Source organism: Cornus florida, unplaced genomic scaffold, assembly GCF_030987335.1.
Source record: "Cornus florida cultivar Cherokee Brave unplaced genomic scaffold, ASM3098733v1 CherokeeBrave_3.0.0_Hap2_Chr05, whole genome shotgun sequence".
Lineage (NCBI taxonomy): Eukaryota > Viridiplantae > Streptophyta > Magnoliopsida > Cornales > Cornaceae > Cornus > Cornus florida.
This window is the reverse complement of record NW_026775575.1, coordinates 17,400,672-17,425,187: the sequence shown is the minus strand read 5'-3', so window position 1 is coordinate 17,425,187 and position 24,516 is coordinate 17,400,672. Positions and strand designations below refer to the sequence as shown.

The window sequence follows — 24,516 nt, the reverse complement described above, 5'->3', positions numbered from 1 at the left end:
CTGTTTGTGACCGAGTGTTTGTGAATGAAGTTTTATTGATTCCTAACCCTAAGCCGACGTCTAATGATATATTTATAGGTTTAGAAAACTAAAACCCTAATGCTAATTTTAATCCTAGAAAGAAAAAGAACAACCACAAAAGTTATAATCCAAGTCGGCGAAATACGTGAGAAAATACACGTAACCCTAAAATTATAACATATAGTAAATTATGATAAACAATACCAGTTTAATTATTAATAAATACCAATAATTAAAACTACCCTATGTACATATATACCCATATGTACATGTATATACTTCCATGGGTAAAAACTGTACCCATTTACATTATTCAAACAGTCCGTTAATCCTATACAAGCCCAACCTCATTTTAAAGATAAATAAATAAAATAACACATTTAATTACACATTCAAATGCCACCTAAGCACATAATTCAATTAAAACAACAATTCAATTAACCAATTAAACATCTAGACAATCAAGCAAATAGTCAAAATTGTAATTTAAAAGCCTTAAAACAATTAATTAAAAACACTTAAGCACACACAAACAACTAAAATATAATAAAATAAAATAATTAATTGCCAATTATATCCTTTTGAAACTAGGGGTATTACATTCTTCCCCCCTAACAAAAGGAATTTCGTCCTCGAAATTCACGAAACTCTGAATTATGTTCCTTAAAATTCATTTCCATTCCATTGTGGACGCTGCCTCTATGTAGGAGCTCCACTAAATTACAAATCCTCTAGGCAAATTTATAGGTCCGATATAAAGGAAACACAAATAGTATTCAACACGTAAGTTGTATTTTTACACAAATAATATAAAAATTGACCTTCCTCAATAACGCACCTTTGCTTCTGATATAGAAGACGTCCCAATCAACTGTTTCCTGATAGAAAATGCTAATGTATGAGTGTAACGATTAACAAAATCATACTGCCACCTCCCAACGGCGCGCAGTCTATTACAAAGAAAGGTATTTCTCTCCGATGTTTCCGTTAATGAAGCCAAGGTTTTATTGTACAACCCTCACTAGCATTACAAACCAACAGATATAAGGTCTGCTTTATTAATATAAAAAAAAAAAAAAAAAAACCTCGAACGTGGTCGTACGAACCTTTTTGTGTCAACAATATGAGAAGTGAAATAAGCACTTCCAACTTTTCATAAAAACCTAGGATATCTATCCCAAGTATCTCCTCCATGATCAAATGTATATTCTTGATCCAATCCTCCGTCTAGAGATATGAAGCACATCTATACCTCCGTTATCAGTGCAATGTAAAACTGATGCGAAGTCCAAAAGTGAACATTACGAGAATTAATGTCCATCAGCAAACGTGCTCAATCCACCACTCCTAATCCGTATGAAATTAAAATTCCAATAAATGTCGATATTCTCAACTAACCATCCACTCCTGACTAGTTCTACACCCTTTGTCTAACAGGTGTTACTCGTATAGACAGTTATATACATGTCTTTTTCCAAACTTGTTCACTAGAACTGATGTTTAATGCCTTGATGTTCCTTATAATCATCTGAGTGCATCGAGAAAATCTTCGAATTTTACATCTCAGTCACTCCGACATCATTCACAGAATCAACAAATCCTCCTACAGTACCTTAGGCTCTATCTGAGTAAGGTAACCCCTTCACTAGGGTTAGCTATCATATTTGTTGTTAACCTTCTTTAGTACCTTGGTAATAGCAAGTGTCTTTATTATACAAGCTATAAGTTTCCCCGATTTCTCAACAACTATCCGAAGGTTTAATTACCATCTCGGTTGTTAAGAACATCCACTTCCATACTCCCTTCCTTCAGACAGAACTTAATGTAAAGTGTTAATCACCACTTGGATGTAGCTAAGTTGTCTCGTAATCCACTCTATCCATATGAATTGATGTTTTACTAGTTTCGAAAGAAACTAGCATTGAACTGATTAATTTAAACCCTAACCAATATCCCAACCAGATTCCTAACCCTTTTGGAAAGTCAGCAATCCTCTCAACTAAATCCATGAAAATGCTCTATCATTTCTACTGCAGTATAAAGAATGACTGCAAAGATCCTGTAATCTCGAATGGTCCAGCTTGAGTATATTAGAAGTGGTGTCAAAATCACTACGTCCCTCCGCTTGCTTATCCTCCAAACAACTGTTTCATATCATGAAGCATTTTATGTTGCACCGAGATGAATAAAGAACTAAGAGATGTGAATCTCAGTCCATATATCCGTCTTCCCGTTTGTCTACAGAAAGTACCAACTGGTCCGGTACCACCAGATTCCGTCTGCACCCATTGCTTACATCGAAGCATTGTCAAAAGCTAACCCTACAACTGTATTTATGCATCACCAGTTAGTGATAAACTTACCGATAATAAAATTAACCGGTAATTCTTTTCACAGATAGTCAACTAGCTATGACTTTTCCACACACACCATGCACCTCTTCCTTATGACAGGTGATCGGTCTCACCATCCTATCTTCGACACACCCTACCTTTGTAAAATAAGTAGTGTCAATTTGACTCCTTGTCCCGCTTCCAAGGAATATGGAACTTTTTCCATCCTTTATAGAGTCATCAGTGTTATAGTAACAGCTAATTATTGCGACTTACGACCCTAAAAAAAAAAAAAAAAATTCCACATTTTATACAGTAGAAACTTTGGTTCCTCCTCTAAGTGCAACACCAGCAACTCCAAATGACACTCTCATAAAATAATGTCTAGATCACGAATAGACTGATAAAGCTTTCAGCAGTCCACTATCCTCCCTCGGCGTCATGGTAATAAGTACCTACCAGCACGAAACCCTCCATCCGAACCATAATGGCATTATAGTGATCTTTACCTACCATATCCTCACGAATCCCCAAAGCATTAACAATCACCATTATTATTGTGTTGTAAAAATGAATCCTTACCTAGCATATAGCATATCAAACTAATCCTTTTAGATTATTTAACTCGTGTTGATAGTTTAACTATCCCTTCCCAAGTAGCATACCATATTAATGCCTATCCAGGTCCAACAGATTGATTAGGAGTTTGTATTTCTACCTAATCCTATGACCATACATTCACAAATCCTAGCGTACATAGCGCTATTACCCATGTCATCAAAATAATAGTTGGTTGATCACATACTTGTGCCCCCAACCAATCCATACTCCCAATCCGGACTAATTAACAAAAATGAAACACGTAATAACAAAACCGAAACACATAACAATCAAAAATGAAACACGTAGATACACACAATACACAAAACAACCAAAATATAATTCTACTTAAGATATACTCCATTCCAGAGAAGAAAACCTCATTTGAACTCAAGCTACCAAATTAGGTCACAAAAGTTCATTCCATAGTTTCGTTGGTAAGCATCCAACCTTGAAACCTATCCGTTAAACATAGCTTAATTGCACAATCGTTTGCCTAAGCAAATACCCAATGTCTTAACCCTCATCCTCCTTATACGCGGAATGCAAACCGTCTATCGTGGTTTTTACTAAGCAACGTAGAATGTCACAACCTAATTCCCATACTCTCCGGAATGTGATATAAAATCACGTCTTTGTTCTAATAAGAACTCCATCCGATTCCCAAACTCCTAAAGAGTACTTTTCAATTAACTCTCTGAGAGACAATACGAAAATTCATCCATATGTAGATTGGTTCACACCAATCCTATTAGTATCATTCACTATACTTCTGGTGAATGAGAACACACTCGTGCGATCCTTCATCCTCAAACTTTAATATCCCTTTTCTTGGATACACCGAAATCTCCTCCCTTAGGATCCTCTTCGGACTCCTATTCTTCGTTTGTCTCCTTTTTAAGAACAACTGAAATTGTGTTGGCCCCAACATACGATGACCTAACACCTACACCTTAATCCTTCCATGGCTTATACTTTCTAAGTAGTGCCAACGTTGGAACTAAACCTTCGATCCCAAGTTCTGCTTCTGGCAAAGAACTCGACAACCTACTCCTTTACTCCTTTGGGTCCGTATCACTTTCGCCTTGAACCCTATCCTCCTCCTAGTGTCAACCACTCTGTATCTATAGAATTTAATTGACATCAACTCCTCCTAACGAACCGTAAATAGAGTGCAACGAATCCTAATATGACTCTAAGTTTTAAGAGACACAACGCGGAAGTCTTATAATGAAAACACTCCCAAGGACACTAGAACCTGGAGTGCTCTTATACCAACTGTGATACCCCCAGATTTTCGGATACGGATTGGCCAGGCCCACACCTGATTACCCGAGGATATCAAACCAATTAGCAACAAACGAACACAGAATACAATTAAGAAAACAAGAATAAATAAATTGCTGAAAAGAAACTAGAATGATAACCCAAATACTGAAACCTTAGAATAAAATTTTATTAATAAAGAATTATTCTGATACATCCAAATTCTCCATTTCCAATATAACTCGCGAATCCATCTGGTGGACCCCTAATACACTCCAACACTGAAATCAACAACTGAAGAACTCCGATGCTAAAACCCGAAGAAACTCCTACGTCGTCGGATGAGTGAGTGACCGTCTCTACTCAGCACGAACAAGCTCTAAAACCTACAACTGTCCGATACCTGAAAAATAATAGTGGGTCAGGCCCATGAACAAGTTCTATCCTAACTACAATCCAAACAGAGACCCGATATGCAAATACACCCTAGATATCTCAACCATATCTATATAGTCCGTAAAATATATATATCCACACTAAGGGACATTCACTGAGCCACAGTAGGGGTCTCAACCTAAATAGAAGGCAACATGCGAAAACGCACCCAAAGGTAGGCATGAGTACCTAGACCTAACAGGGTACACCTCAACCTACTATAGCCAGCTACGCATCTACTGCATATACGCACCCTAACCAATGATCCTGAGACTCAAGCTCATATCGCGGTATCATAAATACATATATAACCTCCATCCAAATACAATGTCGTGCCGGTTAACTATTCGTCGCTCAGACACGACATATAATTAGGATTTAAATGTTTTAATTAAATCCCTACCCTTCCCAATACAGAAATATAAACAACCATCCATTATGTTGTTCAACTGTTTTAGTTGACAGGACATGCATCCATGTAGGATTTAACTAACTTAGTTAATCCATTCCGTATGTATGAATAGGTTGGAATTAGCGTTTTGATCTAATCCGTCCCTCCGTATACCACCGTCCCATACCGGTGCATACCATGCATATAATCCGTAAATGATGCAACATTTTATGCAGTACATCAAACAAATCCATATAATCTAAATAGATAATAAACAAAATTTAAACAGTTCATCATCTATAATCCAAATACCATACCTATAATTGCTAGAACCTGATTTATTAGTTCAGCAATTATTGTCCAAGATCATGCGAAATACGTGAGAAAGTGCATAACAATTCAGTAATTTAAATCCCATTAAATCCACAACCTAATTAATTACAGAAAGAGTTTTAGATCTCATCAGCACAATAATCCAGACTAAAATCCATGTAATTGCAAACAAGGTTTAAAATTTCAGTAATTACCATCTTATACTTAATCCATGAAATTTGCAGAAAGGGTTTATTATTTCAGCAATTAAAATCTAGAATATGTATAGGCCAATTCTAATAAATAATTGACTCTATCATGTATTAAAAATAAGTTTTATAACCATCCTAAATCCCATTAAATTGCTAAAATTTAATTAAGCAATTAATCCGTCTTTCATCCGTTAACAGTATAGAAAGTTTATCAATTTAATACTGTTTGTCTCACTGACTCATAGGCCAAATTTTACCAATCTAAGGTCTTAATAACACCCAAAATAAACCCTTTAATCCCTCTGTGAAGTCCCAAAATTTTCAGAATAGTTCCCATGCTCCAACAGTAACCACAACTCGTAAAAAAAAAATAACAGAATGTTCACTATTGAAGAGAGCCTGCTCCAAAACTTTAGGAACAGGCTCTAATAAGCCTGGAGCTGGCTCTAATAACCTTAGAGCCAGCTTTACATGTGTGGGAGCCGGCTCCCACTTCTATAGAGCCGGCTCTCACCTCCTCTGAGAGCCTCCTGCTCTGATGCACTCCGTTTCAGCCCTTCCGCTCCATCTCCGACCATTCCAACCCCTCTGTTCCCCTTCAATACTGAACTTAGGAGTCTTATCTAATCCCAGTAGCATCCCCATGGTTGGTTTACAGTGATTAAAAGCAGTTACAGTAATTACAACAATACTAGTTTAGCATGCTTAAAGAATAACACTGGAACTCAAACAAACACAATTGAAACAGAGTGGATTGCAACACATACAGATCACCAATATAGCATATCTTATACATGTAAAACTCAGTTAATGATTAATTAAACCCTAGAGACTATCTAGGTGCACAGAATACGAGCCAACGGGAAAGAGGAAGGAAAGAACTTGCCTCTATGGTTTTTGAATAAAAACCTTGTCGCCGTCTTCCTAGATTTTCCAACGATGTCCAACTCACTGTCAATATCCTATTGCCCCACCTTCCCTTCTCCTAGGTCCATCCTTTAATCCGCAGCCGAACCCTGACGGCACAACCCTCTGTTTTCCTTACAATCTCTCTCTCTGTTTTCTCTCTATAACTCTCTGTTTGTGAACAAGTGTTTGTGAATGAAGTTTTATTAATTCCTAACCCTAAGCCGATGTCTAATGATATATTTATAAGTTTAGAAAACTAAAACCCTAATGCTAATTTTAATCCTAGAAAGAAAAGAACAACCACAAAAGTATAATCCAAGTCGGCAAAATACGTGAGAAAATACACGTAACCCTTGATGAGCGCTGAAAGTGCGTATTTAAACCCCTTAAGCTTAGGTATTCTAGAACCTTTATTTATCTTATTTTACCGTTTTGTATTGATTTCGTATTATTTCCATTTTCAGGTACTTATCCCCAAAACAAGCTAACTCAGCCAAATAAGAGCATAATTGAAGCAATTCTGGGATGAATCAAAGAAAGGAGCAAAGTAAAGCAAAAGGAAGCAAATGGTGGAATTTCAGCAACTTCGATCGATCTCAAGAAAAGTTCGATCGATCCAACTTTCATCGATCTCAGCACTTCAAGATAGATCTGAGCCATGTTTGTCCCTGTTCAAAGATCTCAAAAGTTCGATCGATCCAACTTCCTTCTCTGATCGATTGAACATTCTTGTCCTTATCCAAATGATTAATCTTATCCAGTTGTACCACCCTACCAACCGCTTTTGTCCTTTTCCCAAAAATATCTTTCAAAATATCTCAGATTTGTTTTTATCCAAAAGGGCACCGCCATTGAGGATCGATCTAGCCTAAGTTCGATAGATCTCAGCCATGTTCGATTGATCCAAGTCCGAGGTTCGATCGATCGAACTTCCTCCGGTGCAAAAAAGTTAAATTTCCAGCTCACAAAAAGTTGTCCTTTATCCAATCATTGGGGAATATTTGCTGTATGACCCCAGCTCATTTTGGGTGTCATTCAACCTACTTATATATGAATAAGGATTACTTTTTACATCATATCATATCATACCTTAGAGAACTCTTAGTGAGGAAGCAAAGGAGAGGAGGAGGCTAGATACACCATTGGAGATTCTTCATCAACCAAGGAGCAGATTTCTTCCATGGAGCTTGCCCTTGAGGGTTGGAGGACATCATCCGTGAGTGGCTAGACATCCTCTTGGGGCTAGAGTTAGCCCTAAGCATGCTTTCTACTTCTTGATTTATGTATTTTTGAGGGGATTTGTATTGTGATTCATGTCTTGACACTTTTATATATATAGATCTTGTTTATTCAATGATTTATGTGGTTTAATGCTTCCAATTGATCATTTTATTATATCCATATGTCTATGTATGCTAGAATAGATGTTCATGTGTTTGTCTCTATTTCTTGTGTTATTGATGCATGTCTATGTGTATTGATGCTATAGATCTAGAGATTGTCAAGACATAGTGCTTAATGTCATGTTCTTGTGGTTTATTTGATGGTTCATACTCATTGCTTGATGGATTGTGCCTCTCCCTTAGTTTAATTAGTTTAATTTCATGTCATTAGCTTAGTTGTAGTGTAGTTGTTAAATGAGAAGACAATCCATGCTTATTGTTGATGTTCCATACTTATGAAAAGCAAGTAACATATATCTCTAACCTTGTGATGTGTTTGGATTATGAGCTTAAAGAAAGGATTAATGGCTTAATTTGATATGTTGTGCTATCCACCATGTTATTTAGACAATATATGCTTAATTTGTCATCCATACTTGTTGGAACAACCACACACACACACTTTGTTGCAATACATGTTCTTCCCCTCATTATAATTTATTGAAGGTGTAGAAAAGTTATGCTTAGTGGTGATCTCTAAACCCCAAGATCTCTCTATCTCTTTTATTCTCTCTATTACATTATTGTTTACCTTAGTTTAATTTGCATTTAGTTTAATTCAACCAACCAACCACTATTTTGATCACTCGACCTACTAATCCTAATTTTGATTCCCTAACCTAGTATGACCCTCAATCCCTTGGGACGATCCCTACTCACCCTATCTATATTTTTAGTAAAAGGTAGTAGTGGCAATTTCTAAATGTAAAACTTGACTACATTGCATAAACTTTTGGGTTCGACACCAACCCTAAAATTATAACATATATTAAGTTATAATAAACAATACCAATCTAATTATTAATAAATACCAATAATTAAAACTACCATATATACATATATACCTATATATACATGTATATACTTCCATGGGTAAAAACTGTACCTATTTACATTATTCAAACGGTTCGTTAATCCTATCCAAGCCCAACCTCATTTTAAAGGTAAATAAATAAAATAACACATTTAATTACACATTCAAATGCCACCTAAGCACATAATTCAATTAAAACAACAATTCAATTAACTATTTAAACATCTAGACAATCAAGCAAATAGTCAAAATTGTAATTTAAAAACCTTTAAACAATTAATTAAAAACACTTAAGCATACATAAACAACTAAAATACAATAAAATAAAATAATTAATTGCCAATTATATCCTTTTGAAACTAGGGATATTTCAGTTTTCGACCTTTCTATAATTCATATAGTGTCACATTAGTTTTCTTTTGAGGTATTTTATTGAGAACATAAGCTTTCCCCCACAAATTCTGAGTTAAAGCAGAACTTATTAATATAGCATTCATCATTTCTTCGTGAATGATACAATGTTCTGAATAAATATCAGCACACGGTGTTTTGTATTCACCACCTCTATCAGTTCTCAACACGTTGATCTTTTTGCTAAGTTGATTCTCAACCTCATTGTTGTAATGATTAAATATTTCTAAGGTTTCATCTTTAATTCGTAACAAATATATATAATAGTATCTTGTGCAATCATTGATAAAAGTAACGAAATGCATTTTTGCACCTCTAGTTGGCACAAATTTATGATAATGTAATATATTACATAATACCATATTACAAAATTAAGATAATTCAACCAATATTGAATTATATAAATAATTCAATAATATACTTATATAGCATGTTTCAAGTTCTTGAACACTTATATTTAGCATATTATCATATAATAATGTATATAACATTATTTTATTATATCTCAATTATTAGTATAATCTCTACTTGTTTATATCTTAAATAGAAGCATGTAATAAAATCTACGCAAGGAACAAAATGTCTTAAGATTGTAGGAAAATATATGATTTATGTGACATTTAAGATATAACAACCCTTATACTAATATGTTATGAGATAATTAACAATATGCTAAGAAATGATTAATTAAATATGCAACTATATATTTAATTAAATATGCAAATTAAAGCAATAAAATAATAATAATAATAAATAAAGAATCTGGACAGAGGCTAGTATTGGATACTATATTCTTAAGACAATTTACGTCCCTCATGGTGTTGACGGACTCTGTGGCGCTTGTCTCCCATGATATAACGGTCTACATCCACCAGTAGAAGCACTACAAACTCGTAGATACGATGAACCTCCTCCGTGTAATATTCTCTTTGACTTAAGAAAGCATCTATACTATATAAATGCTAAATTGGATGCAATCCGAACCAAATGGTTCGAACCAATATTAATGCGGTTCAATGAAATTGGATTAGGGTCTAAGTGGCTAGGACCACTTGACCTATGGTTTGAGCCCACTTGGGTTGGGTTCAAGTCTAGAGAGGGAGAGAGAAGAAATTGAATTGAATGAATTGCAAATGGCAGCCCAAGGGGTATTTATAGAAATAGAAGTGCCTTTTTGGATTGGGAGTGTCTCTTCATCAATGGACACAACCATTTATATGTATCTCTTTATCACTGGACACAACCATTTATATGTGTATCTTTATTACTGGATACAACCATTTATATGTGTCTCTTCATCACCGGGCACAACCACTCCAATTTGTTGTAATGGTTCACACGGTGTTTGTTCACCACTAGACACATCCACTCCAATAGATTATGTTTGTTTGTTTTAAGTTGTATCTTTTCATCCCATAACCAACCAGTAATCACACCTGCTCAGTTAAAGACATCTATTGATGACTAATCAAATAATTTTCATTCATAATTTCTAACAATTTTGACTGTTGATGTTCTCAAATTAAGAGTTTTTTTTTAATTAAAAAAGTCGTCGTCAAACACACACACACACATATATATTTTGTGATACAATGTTTTCAAAGATTTGAACATCTAAACATTATTTTTTTTTTCTTTTTTAAAATAAGATATCACTGGTCACATGTCACCATTATTAAATTGAAATTTTGGAAAAAATTTTTATTATTCATGTTCAAAGTAACTTTCCTATTTTTCTTACTCCTATATATATATAACTAATGTCATTTGAATCAAATCCTTAATACACTTGATTCATGTATCTAACTACACCTATCTCTCTCTCCATATATATATATATTCCAGATGTGTGTTTTTCAAGTATATCATTTGGCAACTGTTTTGCCCGTTGGTTTTGATCAATCTATTCATGGATGTTTGGACCCACTGGTTTTCTTGACATTGGCTAGCAAAATGTAATGTATATAGCAAAAGAAGACGTGACAATCATCGATGCATATTCGAAAAGGAGATGGCTTTCTTGACATTGGCTAGCAAACTATAAATGGAACTTAATTTTAAACAGCAAGAGCTTCTTGCTTCAATTTTATGGTATACAGCAAAAGAAGATGTGACAACCATAGATGCATACATGGACACACTCGAAACAAAAAACAAATCTAGGATCCCACGATTCAAGAGGCTCCCAAGTAAAATTAAAAAAAATGCAAATGCATATCATATATATATATATATATATATATATATGTATATATATTGCATAAATGCAGCAAGCTAATCACACTCTTCAAATGTGTGACTTCAGAACCACAGTCTAAATAGGTTACGGATGGGTCTTCGACTCTTTGGTGGTTAGCTAAAGAGATACTAGATTTGGTGCATTCAGATGGCCCCTAGTGAAAATTAATATTGTATGAACTACTTCTAAAAAGTAAACTACGTGCCATCACAAAAACAGGCAGCTACTTTCAAGTGTTCATCACTTCTTAGGCACACTTTCTATCATTAGCTCTTGCTTCACTTCGTTTCCTCCTGCAATTAATGAACATCCATGCGATGGTTATAAAAATAAGTAGAAAATGCATTGAACAGACCTAAATGCATTGCTATTAGTAGACAAACCTCCAGATCCCAATTCCATACATATGCGTAGCTTATCTATCTCGCAGAAGAGCTTTTTGAAGTCTATATTGCCCTTTAATTTTCATGGCTTTTGCCAAGGCGTGTAATTGAGGCAATTCCAATTTATCCAAATCTACATCTCCATAATCCAGTTTAGGATCCTTCCTCTTGGAACCAATTGCGGAATTGGAAGCATGTCCAAGTTGTTCAATGCAAGAGAAGATTAGACTACAAAAGAAAATTTTGAGAGCCTGACTATCATTACAAATATAAAAAGAGAATAAAAATCAAATTAGAATAAAAATCAAATTCCTAAATAAAAGACTAGCCAATAATGAAGACCCATCGAGTCAACTTATAGATATGAGTTCCCTGCGTCTACCTATCTGAGATCCCTAATGGAACAACCATCCATCTCAAATTCAATTCTCTGGCTATTTGACTCTTCCTTTAAACAAACTGGCATTGATTGGAACATATTTCCTTATCTAGATCTCATTCTCTTTCCATGAAAGAAATGAGCCTATGCCTCGTCACTACCTTCTTGTAGTTGAGTTTCTTCTACTCTATTTCAAGAATGAATGGAGCAAGAGAGCATCTCGATACCAATGAGGTGCGGAAAGGATTTCTCTGGACTACTTTCCTTAAATAGATTGATTTCTTCATCAATCTCATTGTTTCACTCAAACACATATGTTGCTGGGATGAGCCATGTATTCCTCTGGGTTCATTTGGTGGTAAACACTCCCCCTCAAGCTGTAGGGAAGATATTAACCAAGCTCAGATTGACTATATCAAGACGTGAAACGACCGTATTCTTTTCACAATAAGATTGCAATGCTACCAAACACACCGACATCCCAAATAAGGCAATAAATACTGTTGAAGATATGGAAACGGCGAACACCATGACTATATCGGCAGCCCAACAAAGCAAAGAACGATGCTACCGAACATACCAGCAGCCCAACAAGGCAAAGAACGATGCTACCGAACATACCGGCAGCCCAACAAGGCAATGGACAATGCTGTCGAACACACCGGCAGCCTAAACAAGGCAAAAATAGCACCGAGAGACCAAATAAGGGGTCTTAACCTAGCAGGAGAACCTCCCTACACGTGAGCGATCCATCCGAGAGATGAAAAAGATCCGAAACAAAGCTGGAAATAACAATGCCAGGAAAAAGGCCGTGCAATATTCTCTTGGGCCAAAACAGAGAGCTCCAACAAAAGAGAGACCTTAAACAATCCAAAACAAGAGAGCTCCAACAAAATCAAATGATGAAGAAATCTGAAAAATGAAGCGACGATGATGGACCGCAGTTGGAGATGAGGCTTATGCCGCCATCTCCGACGGTAGTTCTGATACCAAAAAGAAATCTGAAAAATAGAGCCGGACTATCATTATATAGTAGAGGAAAATTACAAACATGAAAAGAGAATAAAAATCAAATCAGAATAAAACTCAAATACAATAAAGACCAACTTATAAATATGATTTCCAACATCTACCAATTTACCCAAACATATACATATATATTAGGTCACAATCTAAACAAGGAAAGGGAGGGTGAATATTTAAGGATTTGATATTTACAGAGTAGAGACTGCATGTACTTAACAGTAGACTCGTTTATTTTGACTTCCTCCTTCCCATCAATCACGCTCAATTCTACTTTCTCGTTTATTTTGACTTCTTTCTTCCCATCAATCATGATCAATTCAACTTTCTCGCTGCAATTCAATCAACACAGAATAATTATAAACACGTATGCTTCAGAAATTTCTTAGAACATTCACTATTTCATGCTTCATGCACTGTTTCTCTATGCATCAGTAAAGTAACACCAAAGTCGTCCATATCTTACCTGATTTCATTTTTCAGGCTTTGAATTGAAGTGACAAGGTAATCAATAGCTTCTGTCGATGGAGAAGAGCATATTTTAGACAATTGTTCACCAACCATTGCTAGTTGGTTTCGAAGGAATTGCAGATCTTTTTCAAGTTCAACAATTTCTGAATCTGCTTTAGTTATCAACTTGCTTAACACTTGCACACAAAGTTTTTCATTGAAAGCGTCTTCTTCCATGGCATCTACATCGTAAAAATGAGTATTTAAAATATGTAATTGTTCTTAACCAATAAGGATGGATTTTATAACTTACTAAAGTAAAAGTCGGATTCCCATCCTTGTCCCATATTGAATACTTTGTTCCATCATATTAGAGCATGAATCTGAATATATAGGATACGTAATTGTAGATTAATAATTACAATTTTTTTTTTTTTTTTTTGTTTGAAAGTTGAAATTGTAATAAGTACAATGTTCTTAACCAATAAGGATGAAGATTGTATCAAATCAGTAACAATGAACTTTATTTCCCCTGATAAGATAGTCAAAGAGAGTAACTGGCAAAAATTTTAATATAATAAATTAATTAGATAATAGATGAAAAACCTTGATCCCACGATAAATCCCAGAGCGAGCCCCCCATTATCTGACTTAATTTTGCCTGAAGTGCATGTTAACCTTGAGGACGATGAAGCTGTGAAGAAGATGAACCTCACAGTCACCGATAAGATGCTTACTCAGGCTTCCTATTTAATGCTCTCAGATGTACACACAGAAAACTTCGGCAAGGAAACCACCGACCGGGTGCTTCGCGAGGCCAGCCGCGGTTGGTTCAGCTCATGGATTCCTTGGTTCTAGGTTTACCATCTATCTATCTATCTATCTATATTAGGGTTTAGGTTCTTTAGTAGTAGAGAAGGGGGAACAGGTATGTTTTGTTGGTTGGTTGGTTTAAATACTTTAGTCCATATTAGGGTTTATGTTGGCGGTACTTATTAACTACTCTCTTCATCATTTTGTTTTCTCCAATCCTTTATCTATTATGTGATTTGTGCTTTTGATTAATTGGTATTTTATTTTTCTTTTTCTTTGTTGGTCCTGAATTGATGAAATTTGGGCAAAGAAAGGTTTATGGTGGTAGTAGCATGACAATTGCTTGATAAATGCCTATTAGGGGAATCTCTCTGCAGGCGTCAGGTGGCTTAATTTGATGCATTCTGTGAAAAAATGGTAATTCGAGTTTAATAGGAATGATTTAATTTTCTAACGTTAATCTCCAGCTCAAGCTAGCATGATATTTTATTTATTTATTTATTCATATTTTTTGGATTGGTAAAGCAAATTTATTAAAAAAGAGGAATATACAGGGGAATAGACCTATAAAGCTAGCATGATATCTTGCTTTTGTTGGTATACTATCAATGTATCTGTTGCTTGATTCACTCTCAAGCCCTTGTTGCTTCGGGCAGTTCATGTCAAACTAGTTGTTGCCTAAGATATTCTTAGGAATGCTTTAAACTTGGTTTGCAGATCCCTTGGCCTGTTATCATTCTAATACAGTTTTGTATAATTCTCTAGTGGGTCTTTGGTGTTCTGTGAGGAAACCAGTTGATACTCAATAGGCTGGAGCTTTAAAATCTTAAAATCTGCTGCATTGTGACTCTCACCATCTGGATAAGATGGTGGAAGCTGGGTCACTAAAAGGCAGATTATTATTCCCTTAAATTTTATAGATCGGACTACGTTAAAATGGGGACAATGTTTGGTTTGACATATAGAGTAGTATCCCTTATCTTACTTCAATCTCCATAGGCTGAATTGATGAAACAATTAACGATAAAGGGTAGCCACTTCACTTGCATTAGTGTTGGAATGGCTAAGAATATGTGGATGTAATTGCAAGATATGTGATCAATCCTATGGAGAAGGAAGGCAAGCTGAATTGAATACTTGTTCCTTCCAAGTTTCTATTCAAACAATTGGTTTGTGTGTGTGTGTGTATTTTGAATCTAAGTTTCTCAATTTTTTATTTTTATTTTTATTTGACTTTAAGTAACCCGCGAACCATTTCTTTTTCTCCCAAACTCAAATGCCATTCTTCTCTCTCTCGAAACGCAACTGCGAAGCTTCCTCTCTCTCCTCTTCACATTCAAGGGAAGGCTCAACACATATTCTCGATTCAATTCGTTCTTCATTTTTGCCTCTTTTGGTATCTTAGGTTGCTATTATCTGTGCTTATATTTGATTATCATAAGAAGTCATTCTATCCCGATATCAGATACCATATCTAATCCCTCAACTCTAAGAGAAAACACTTGAGTTCGTTTCCCATGGCTTCTAGGAAGAATCCATCTAGGACAGCAAGAGGCTTAGAAAAACGCACTAAGCGTACTCATGACCATGATGCCGAAGGATCTGAGCCACCCAATCCTGAACAGCCCGAACCCTATCCTACCCCAGCCATGCGTCTCTTCAAGAAACCACACTTCAAAGAGACATCCTATGAAACTAAACTCATCCATAAGGTAGTTGCAAAAAGCAAATTCTTCGATAGCAATGAAAGTGAAGAATTAATTCAGCACACTTACTCTCTATTTGATGCTATTGGCTTGGGTGGATTTCTATCACTCAAAGTTCCTTATTATCCCAAGCTTGTGAGACTATTCTATGCTCATCTCGAGAGAATTCTAGGGTAAAACACCTTCAATTCCTTCATCGTAGGCACTAGCATTAACCTTACCTTGTTTGATATTCACCGTATTCTCAAAATACCTCAAGGTGATATCACTTACTATACTGCCTGTGATTGGTATAATGGGGAAGGGTTTGACGAGCTACAAGCGGTTTAACAAATGAGCCAATTTCCTACCGAAAACACTGATAAGATATTTGCTAGTAAGTTAACTGTGCAAACTCGCCTCATTTACCATGTTATCATACATACCATCCTTCCAAAATCTGGCGGATGCTCAGATGTGTCCTATATGGAAGCTTTTCTGATTTGGTGTGTCCTAAATGGGAAAAAGTTTGACCTCGCCTTCCTCATATTTCACCACATGCATGATTGCGCCAAAAAGCAAAAAAACTCAGCTATTCTATGCCATGGCTCTCACCATGATATTCAGAGCCAACAAAGTACAGCTAGCAGGAGAGGATGAAAAAGAACTAACTAATCTCTATCGGGTTGACAAAGAGTTGCTTGGCCGAATGGGTCTTAAAAAATCTGATGACAACACTTGGTATGACTTTAAATTTGGTGATCCGGCAAATGTGGGCCAAAAAATTGTTGTTGTGGCAGAGCAACAAGAAGAAGGTGTAGAGGTAGGTGGTGAAGAAAAAGAAGAAGGAGAAGAGGTGGAAGGAGAAGAAGCAACTAATGCTCCTCCAGCTCCTTCATCAGATGAAAGCTCTCTTCGTGAGCTCTTATTAGAGAGTATTGCTCTTTCCAAAGAGCAAATTGAACTTGGTAAAGAAAACAGGGAACACATTCTAGCTCTGTGCGAACGAGTTAAAGAAGTAGCAAATGAAGTCGACCTTGAAAAGCGTGACCTTGCTGACCTCCGAGCTACTGGACTCCCTCATTTCTTATTTATCATTTGATATGCTCCCCCACCCCCACATCCACCTTTTTGATTGATGACAAAGGGGGAGAAAGGATGATGTAGTGATGTAGTTATAATTGTAGTTATGGATAGTTGATGATGGTAGTTGTAGTTAATGATGAGATGGAAGTTAAAGTTGATGATGAGTCCTTGGTGCTATCATTGTTATTAAAGGTGCGCCTGGGCGCGCGCCAGGCTCCAGGCGCCTACAGGCGCATGAAAGGCGCCTCATAATAGCCCAGGCGCAGCGACCTTCATTAGGCGCGCGCCTGGGACGCACCTCATGCTTTTATTCAGGCGCGCCTGATCACTTATCCATTTGTTATTCAGCTTTTTTCATGTGCTGTTCGTTTTTCCATGTGTTGTTTAGCTTTTTCTATGTGCTGTAAATTTGTCTTGTGCAATAAAAGAATAAAATAAAGAAAAGCAATATAGAAACGTGAGATAGTGGAACAAGCAAAGGAAGACCAAAAGCAGAGAAAGAAAGAAAAAGGGTGCAGTTTGTTATAGTAGTCAATTTTGTCTTCTTGTGCAATAAAAGAATTCTGTTCAGCACACATGTGCTGGAATAAAAATAAGCTTTTGTAAATTTGTCTTCTTGTGCAATAAAAGAATAAAATAAAGAAAAGAAATGCAATGATCAAATAAAAATGGATACAAAGAAACGTGAGAGAGTGGAACAAATAAAGAAAGACCAAAAAGAGAAAGAAAGAAAGAAAGGGGGGTAGTTTGTTGCAATGAACTTTGTCTTCTTGTGCAATAAAAGAATAAAATAAATTTACCATTCCTGCTTTTTTTTTTAATTCTATTCTGTTTTTTTCTTCTTCCCTTAAGATTGTTTGGTTTTATGACTCAAAACTGAAACTAAGTCTCTTCTATTTGCTGTTTTTCTTAATGGAGCTTTATTGTTTTAATTGTGCTATTTTGCCGATTGCTTTATTGATTTAATTGTGATATATTTAGTATTTTTATTACTGGATGTTTATTGTTTAATTGTGTTCTTTTTGCTAAGAATTATTGTTTTAAATTTTTACTTGTGCGCCTCACATCACTCGGGCGTGCGCCTCGCCATGCGCCTCGCGCCTAGGCTCCAAAGGAACTCTAGCTCCTCAGTGCGCCTAACGCCTTTAATAACTATGGGTGCTATATGTCTTTATGTATCTATGACTATGCTTTATGAGAAATTTTTTTTTGTTATTTTGCTTATGCTGAGATATGACATTAGTGATTCATTATTCTAATGAAATGGATGGTTTGAACTCGTATCAATCATGTGTGGAATTTCAAAGTTAATGAAATATGTGCTTTGAATATGCTATCTTAACCTTGCTTATAATGATGCACAAGGAAAGGGAGAGATTTGTAATCTCTTACACGTATGATTTCATTTTAAAAAACTATGCACATTGATAGAGGGACCACAGCTCATACCTTTACTCTTATTTATCGAACACATCAATGAATTGTCATCATCAAAAATGGGGAGATTGTTGACCTTGAATCTAAGGCTTTTGATGATTATAATTCATTAATGATGTTCTATGTGTTCTAATGTCTACCTTGAGCAAAATTACAGATCTAAGCACTCATCAAGTCAAGACATCACATGTAAAGCACAAATGAAAAGAGGCATCAAGAAGATACGTGAAAAGATCGCACAGGAATCAAGATCTAAAAGGAAGTTATCAAGATCAGTCAAGCAATTAAACGATCATGCAAATACCAATGAAAAAGGGGTAGCTAAGTTGGTGAGTGAATAGGACCCTTTGTCAAAGCATGTATGAACATTTTGAAGCTCATATATCTAGGATCATGCACAAAATCCCATTCATCAATATCAAGGAACTTTAGACAAAGTATAAATATCATCAAAACATGTTCCTAAAACTGAAGTTCCATTTCGGTCAACCGAAAACCGAAATGGAATAACAATTTGAATCGGACAACCATATATTTTGGGCAATGGCTTAGCAACAAGATCACATGGCTATTTCGGACGACCAAAATAGAATGACTATATGAATCGGTCGACTGATTCTTACAGTAGCTTTGCTAAAAGACCCCAGAATATTTTGGACGACCGAAATAAAAGCCTAATCCATTTCGGCCGACCGAAGTAAAAAGATAAAAGTCAGCCTCAAGTCATTTCGGACGATCGAAACAAAATGGTGTCTCATTTTGGTCAACCGAACCTGCGTAGATTCAAATTTGAACGGCTATTTTACCTCGAAGTGTGTGTCCAACAGTTAGAATACAGATCAGATACGTCTGAAACTCTATATAATGAATTGTTTGCTTCATAAAAAAGCATTGCAACCACTGAGAATCATATCTATGCAATCATAGAGCCTTCGTACCATCATTCACACATTTCATATCTTTAAAGAGTATTGAGCTTCAATCTATTCATACATACTCTAGAGTGAGCTGAAATTTGTACTACAGATCTGAGAGAGATTATTGTGTACTTCATTTATCTTCTTTAAACTTTGTAAAGGCTGGTGTGGCCCAAGGAAGACTAAGAAAAGGTGTTTCTTAGCAATTTGAAGCAAGGAACTGCTTCTTGTAAAAGGTTTGCTCTCCACCCGTAAGGAGAAGCCATAGTGGATTTAGAAGTCTCAAGAGAGGTCTTGAGCCAAGGAGTTGGAGTTTCCGAGCCTCGCTAAAATCGTTGAGAACTTGTTTGCAATCTCTCTCTTTATCTCTTACATTTATTGCTTTAAGTTTAGTATGATTGATTTCTTGATAAATGTTGTTAGTTAAGGTTTAAAAGTCAGATTGCTTTATTAAACATTTGCTGAGAAAGTTAGCTTAGTACTTGCATATTAATTGAAATTAAAAATTGACTCCCCCCCCCCCCTGTGAGAGCATGATCGTGATACTGTGAGAGCATGAAAAAGCTCTTATTTTGAAGTTGAAAGTTTATTCTGACCGAGCTGCTTCTTATAGACTAAGGGAGTTTCCCTTAGCTGTTGATTCTTATGTTGTTTTTTTTGTTACTTGGTTACATCTGTTATATGATGAGTAGCAACCTTACACTTTTGGCTACGTATAATGCATATCCTGTTTCGTCAAGCTATCCTCTCTGGTACACCTCTGGGCGGTAGTTCAATTGGCTAGGTTCTTAGAAATTAAGAGAAGACGGGGCAGAGATGATCCTTTACGCTAACAATGATTGTTAAAGAGAATTAATGTAATGAATTAAGAAAACACATTGTATACATACTAATTCATAAACAAAGCGAATAAAATTCCTATTTTCAAATAGGAGGGGAAGGGTATGAGTCAGGGTATGAGCACAAAAAATATGTGTCAGGATATATATATATATCTAATACACAGAGAGGGAGACACGCATCTGAAAAAGGGAAAAATGGATAGAGGCCGAGAGAGAGTGTCAGAAGAAACCGACATGTGCTGTTTGTGAAGGCAATTAATGGTTTGAAATGTAAGAAAATGTTGAATGATTCCGTTCCGAGGGGGTTTGTCGAATTTCATATAAACCCCAAGGATGAAGCCGCTCTGGAAAAGATGAAGCTCAAATGAAAGATGTTGATTCAGGCCTCGTCTCTGTTTATAGCCTCTTTGCACACCCGTTCATTCAGCAAGGAAGCCACCAACCGGGTGCTGCAGAACGAAGAAGCTCTGAAGAAGGTGAATCTCAGTGAAAAGAGGATGAGAGAGGCGTCGTGTATCATGGTAAAGAATATCGATGCCTATGTCACTGGCATTGTACATTCCATTGGCAAAGGCAGCCGTGGTTCGTCCTGCTAATGGATTCCTAGGTTCTACTTTTACCATCTATCTATCAGCTGTATGTTAGGTTTTATGCTTACTTTATTCTATATTAGTGTAATGATGGTGGTACAATCATTTTGGTATATAGCATCATCTATTTATTATGTGATCTATGCTTTTGATTAATTGTATCTTTGTTGGTCCTGGATTAATGAATTTGGGCAAAGATAGGTTTATTGTGTTAGTAGCATGACAATTGTTTGATAAAATGCCTAGTAGGGCAGGTGGTTTTGATGCATTCTGTGAACAATGGTAATCTGTGCTCACTTGGAGGGGCTTGAGCAAATATTAATGTGTATTGAAATTATGAATGTGTTGGTGTGAAGGATACAAGTTGAATATCCTCTTGAACAAAAAGAGTTCCTTATTCTAATATACCATTTGATTTAGGATGTGACATTTCCTGTTCTTTTGTTTTTCAGGCTTTGATTTTAAGGTCATGGTACAGTTGTTGTGATTGTGATGGTTCGTAACTGGGAGATGATTGCAACAATAACACTTTAGAAACTATTTTTCAATCTTAGAACTCCCTAAGCTTTTTACTATTAAAAATATTTTTTATGTGTGCATTCATATGTGAATAATCTTATTTGCGTTCTTAGGAGTTGGGAATCATATTTAGTTAATTTAACATGTCAGAAAAATCATGAAATAATGGAAACTCTGCCGAAATTTTGTTAAAATTGGTTTAGACTCAACCTTATGCTAAAACCATGATTTTAATAAATTTGGTAGATTCTCCAATAATTTTAGGTTAATTTAATCATTAGGATCATGCACCTTTAGGTCGCATTCATTAGGCTAAGCTTTAGGACACTGCATTGTTGAGCCGAAATTTTGATAGAATCCGAAAATCAACAGTTCTGATTATTTTGCAAAAACACATTTTTCAAAAGGCTTTCTGGTATTTTAAATCAAAATATTCATAATATATTAAACTAATGTTGATAAGAATCCTCTAAAGTTAAGTTTGCTAAGAGCAGTGTATTGTGGCCCCATGGCAATACAGGAATGGCAGATTAGTCAGTGGTGGATACATATTTGGCCTGTTATATTGGTTATTGCTTGTGGGAGGAGGTTAGTATTCATGGGGATGGAGGCTTCTAGTAGGAGGTTTGAGGTTTAGCAATTTTTATAAGATGTTGATGGATATATTAGGACTTTCCCTACTTTCAGGCGTTAGGGTGCTGCAGGTTGGGAGGAGGTTGTATTGAGCTGGGGGTCAGAGGTGTGGTTGGTGATAGTGTGAGGAGCATGAAAAAGCCCTTATTTTGAAGTTGAAAGTTTATTCTGAGCTTCTTCTTATAGACTAGGGGAGTTTCCCTTAGCTTTTGTTTCTTATGGTGTTTTCAGCAGGTGTGACCGTATGAGGCCATTTACAGTTTTTAATTTCCTGATTTGTTGTTTTTCCTTCTCTATTATGTGGATACCTCACGTGTACCTGGGTTTTGCCGAGTGGATTGCTTTCTCTGTCCAAAATATATAAAGGTCAAATATTGACATCTTTGCTTGTTAGTCCTGCTACTAACAATTACACATCCATGTTGTTGAAGGACCTACTGATTGGAGCCCTTGAAACCTGTTCCCATCAATGCACTGCTTGCAGTTAAAGGAACGCCTCTGGAAGATCAGAAGGTAATTCTAATCTTTGTCAACAAAAAGTTCTTGCTCAACCAATTAGTCTAAATAAATTGAATTATGATTGTTAGCATTGGTAGTGTTTGAAACATATAAAGGAAAATATAATGGATTAAAAATTTTAAGCCCTAAAAAACTGTATTCAGTTGTCCATATTTTTATTGGTTTTTGGCAAATATTGTTAAATGGATAATTCTAGACACATATTCGTTGAGGTTTTAACTCTCACTCACCAAGTAGTACTCAAAGGCCAGACTAACTAACAGACCATTGAAAATAAACTACTTGCCCTTCCAATATCCATAATTGACCTGAAATCATACCGATTTATTTTTGTAGAAGCTAGATTGAGTGTTCTTTTCTGCCATCAGAACATTGATGGCTCAAAAAGTTCCTTTCACTTTGCCCAAAAGTGTGGGTACTAAATAGAATTCATGGTTATGGCTTTATTGCACAGCCAGTTGAAATATGGGAGATGATTTGGATGATTGCCACAGCCCGTATCGTGATGCCAAAAGCAATGATGTGGCTGTCAGCTGGCAGAGTTCGGTTCTCTTTGCCAAAGCAGGCATTGTGCTTTCTTGCAGGCGCAAATTCCATATTCACCGGCAAGAGGCTCCCGGACAACTACCAACAATGATTTTGATGCTGATCAACTCATGTTCAACGTGCTTGGACTTACTCCTAAACCCCTCCAGTTTTTCTGACAGCACAGAGGATTTTGAAACAGAAAATATAGAGCAAGCTGTTTCCAGTTCAGGTTGAGATTACCGTATCAAGGGTTTTTTTTTACTTTTTTTTTGGTTTGTTACCAAGATCATTTAATGTTATAAGTTATAACTATTGAATCTCTCTCTACTACATGCGCACAAATGCTCTGTTGTGTTTCTGCTCTCTGTGCGTACTTTGAACTTGGCTTTTCTTATTTACTGATAACTATAAGCCTGCCTTGTCTTGATGCCACATTTATTTTAGGGTTTCGTTACCCTGGTTGGCTATGAAATGTTTGCCATTCATTTTCTGTTTGTTTGCTTACCAGGCTTTTAGTTGTCGTATTGATCAGGAATCTAAGAAGAATATCAACTTGGGAATTCAAATTATATTGCAACTCCAGAAAACTCTTTTTATGTTCTCTTTTTTCTTTTTTTAGTTATTATTCATTGTTGCTGGATCGTGGGTGGATTTGGTGGGCACTGTAGGGAGAAGATGGATGGAAACAGTAAGACTTATATTATATGTAAAAAAAAACTTGCGCGGAGTTACCTTCTTAACGGGGAGCTGGCTCGGCTGGCACTAACATACGTGATCAATGGGGCACTATGTTTTTCGTGTACTTGTTCTTCCAAAATACTGACTGCAACAGCAGGTATTTTGTATAGAAGTTTGGAAAATCAAATGAACCCATCATACAATTTCATTGTGAAGTTGCTCAAATCTTAAGAAAAAACAATTGGGGCTATTAAAGATTTGCTGAGATTTTGTTGCATGATCTCCACATATGAGTGGCACCCAATATTGAAGCTCTGAGAGAAATAGGTATGTAACAATCGAATATTATATATGGCTCTCTTGACGAATCAACCTAGAGCTTAATTTCATGACTAGTACAGTAGTACTGATAGGTTTAAGGAGATTGTGGAGGAAGTAAAGAAAATGGGTTTTAAATAATGTGAAAATGGCATACACTGACAAAAAGTGATAACTTTCCATTTCACTTGTTTTTCTATTTCTTTCTTTTTTGTTTCACTTTTCTAATTTGAAAAGCCTGTTTACTAACGCTTTTACTTTCTGATTTTTACTGTCAATTCCTAAAATTGTGAAGTAAAAGTGAAAATTTTGTTTACTAATATAATTTTAC

At 35.9% G+C, this 24,516-nt stretch overlaps 1 long non-coding RNA gene across 1 annotated transcript; it reads left to right on the top strand.

Annotated features, from left to right (window-relative positions):
• The first annotated feature begins 13,993 nt into the window (after positions 1-13,993).
• LOC132310077 (uncharacterized) lies at positions 13,994-23,606 on the top strand. The gene is made up of 3 exons (XR_009482551.1): positions 13,994-14,478; positions 22,574-22,655; positions 23,116-23,606. It is a non-coding gene; the product is annotated as an uncharacterized LOC132310077 (long non-coding RNA).
• Positions 23,607-24,516: the final 910 nt, after the last annotated feature.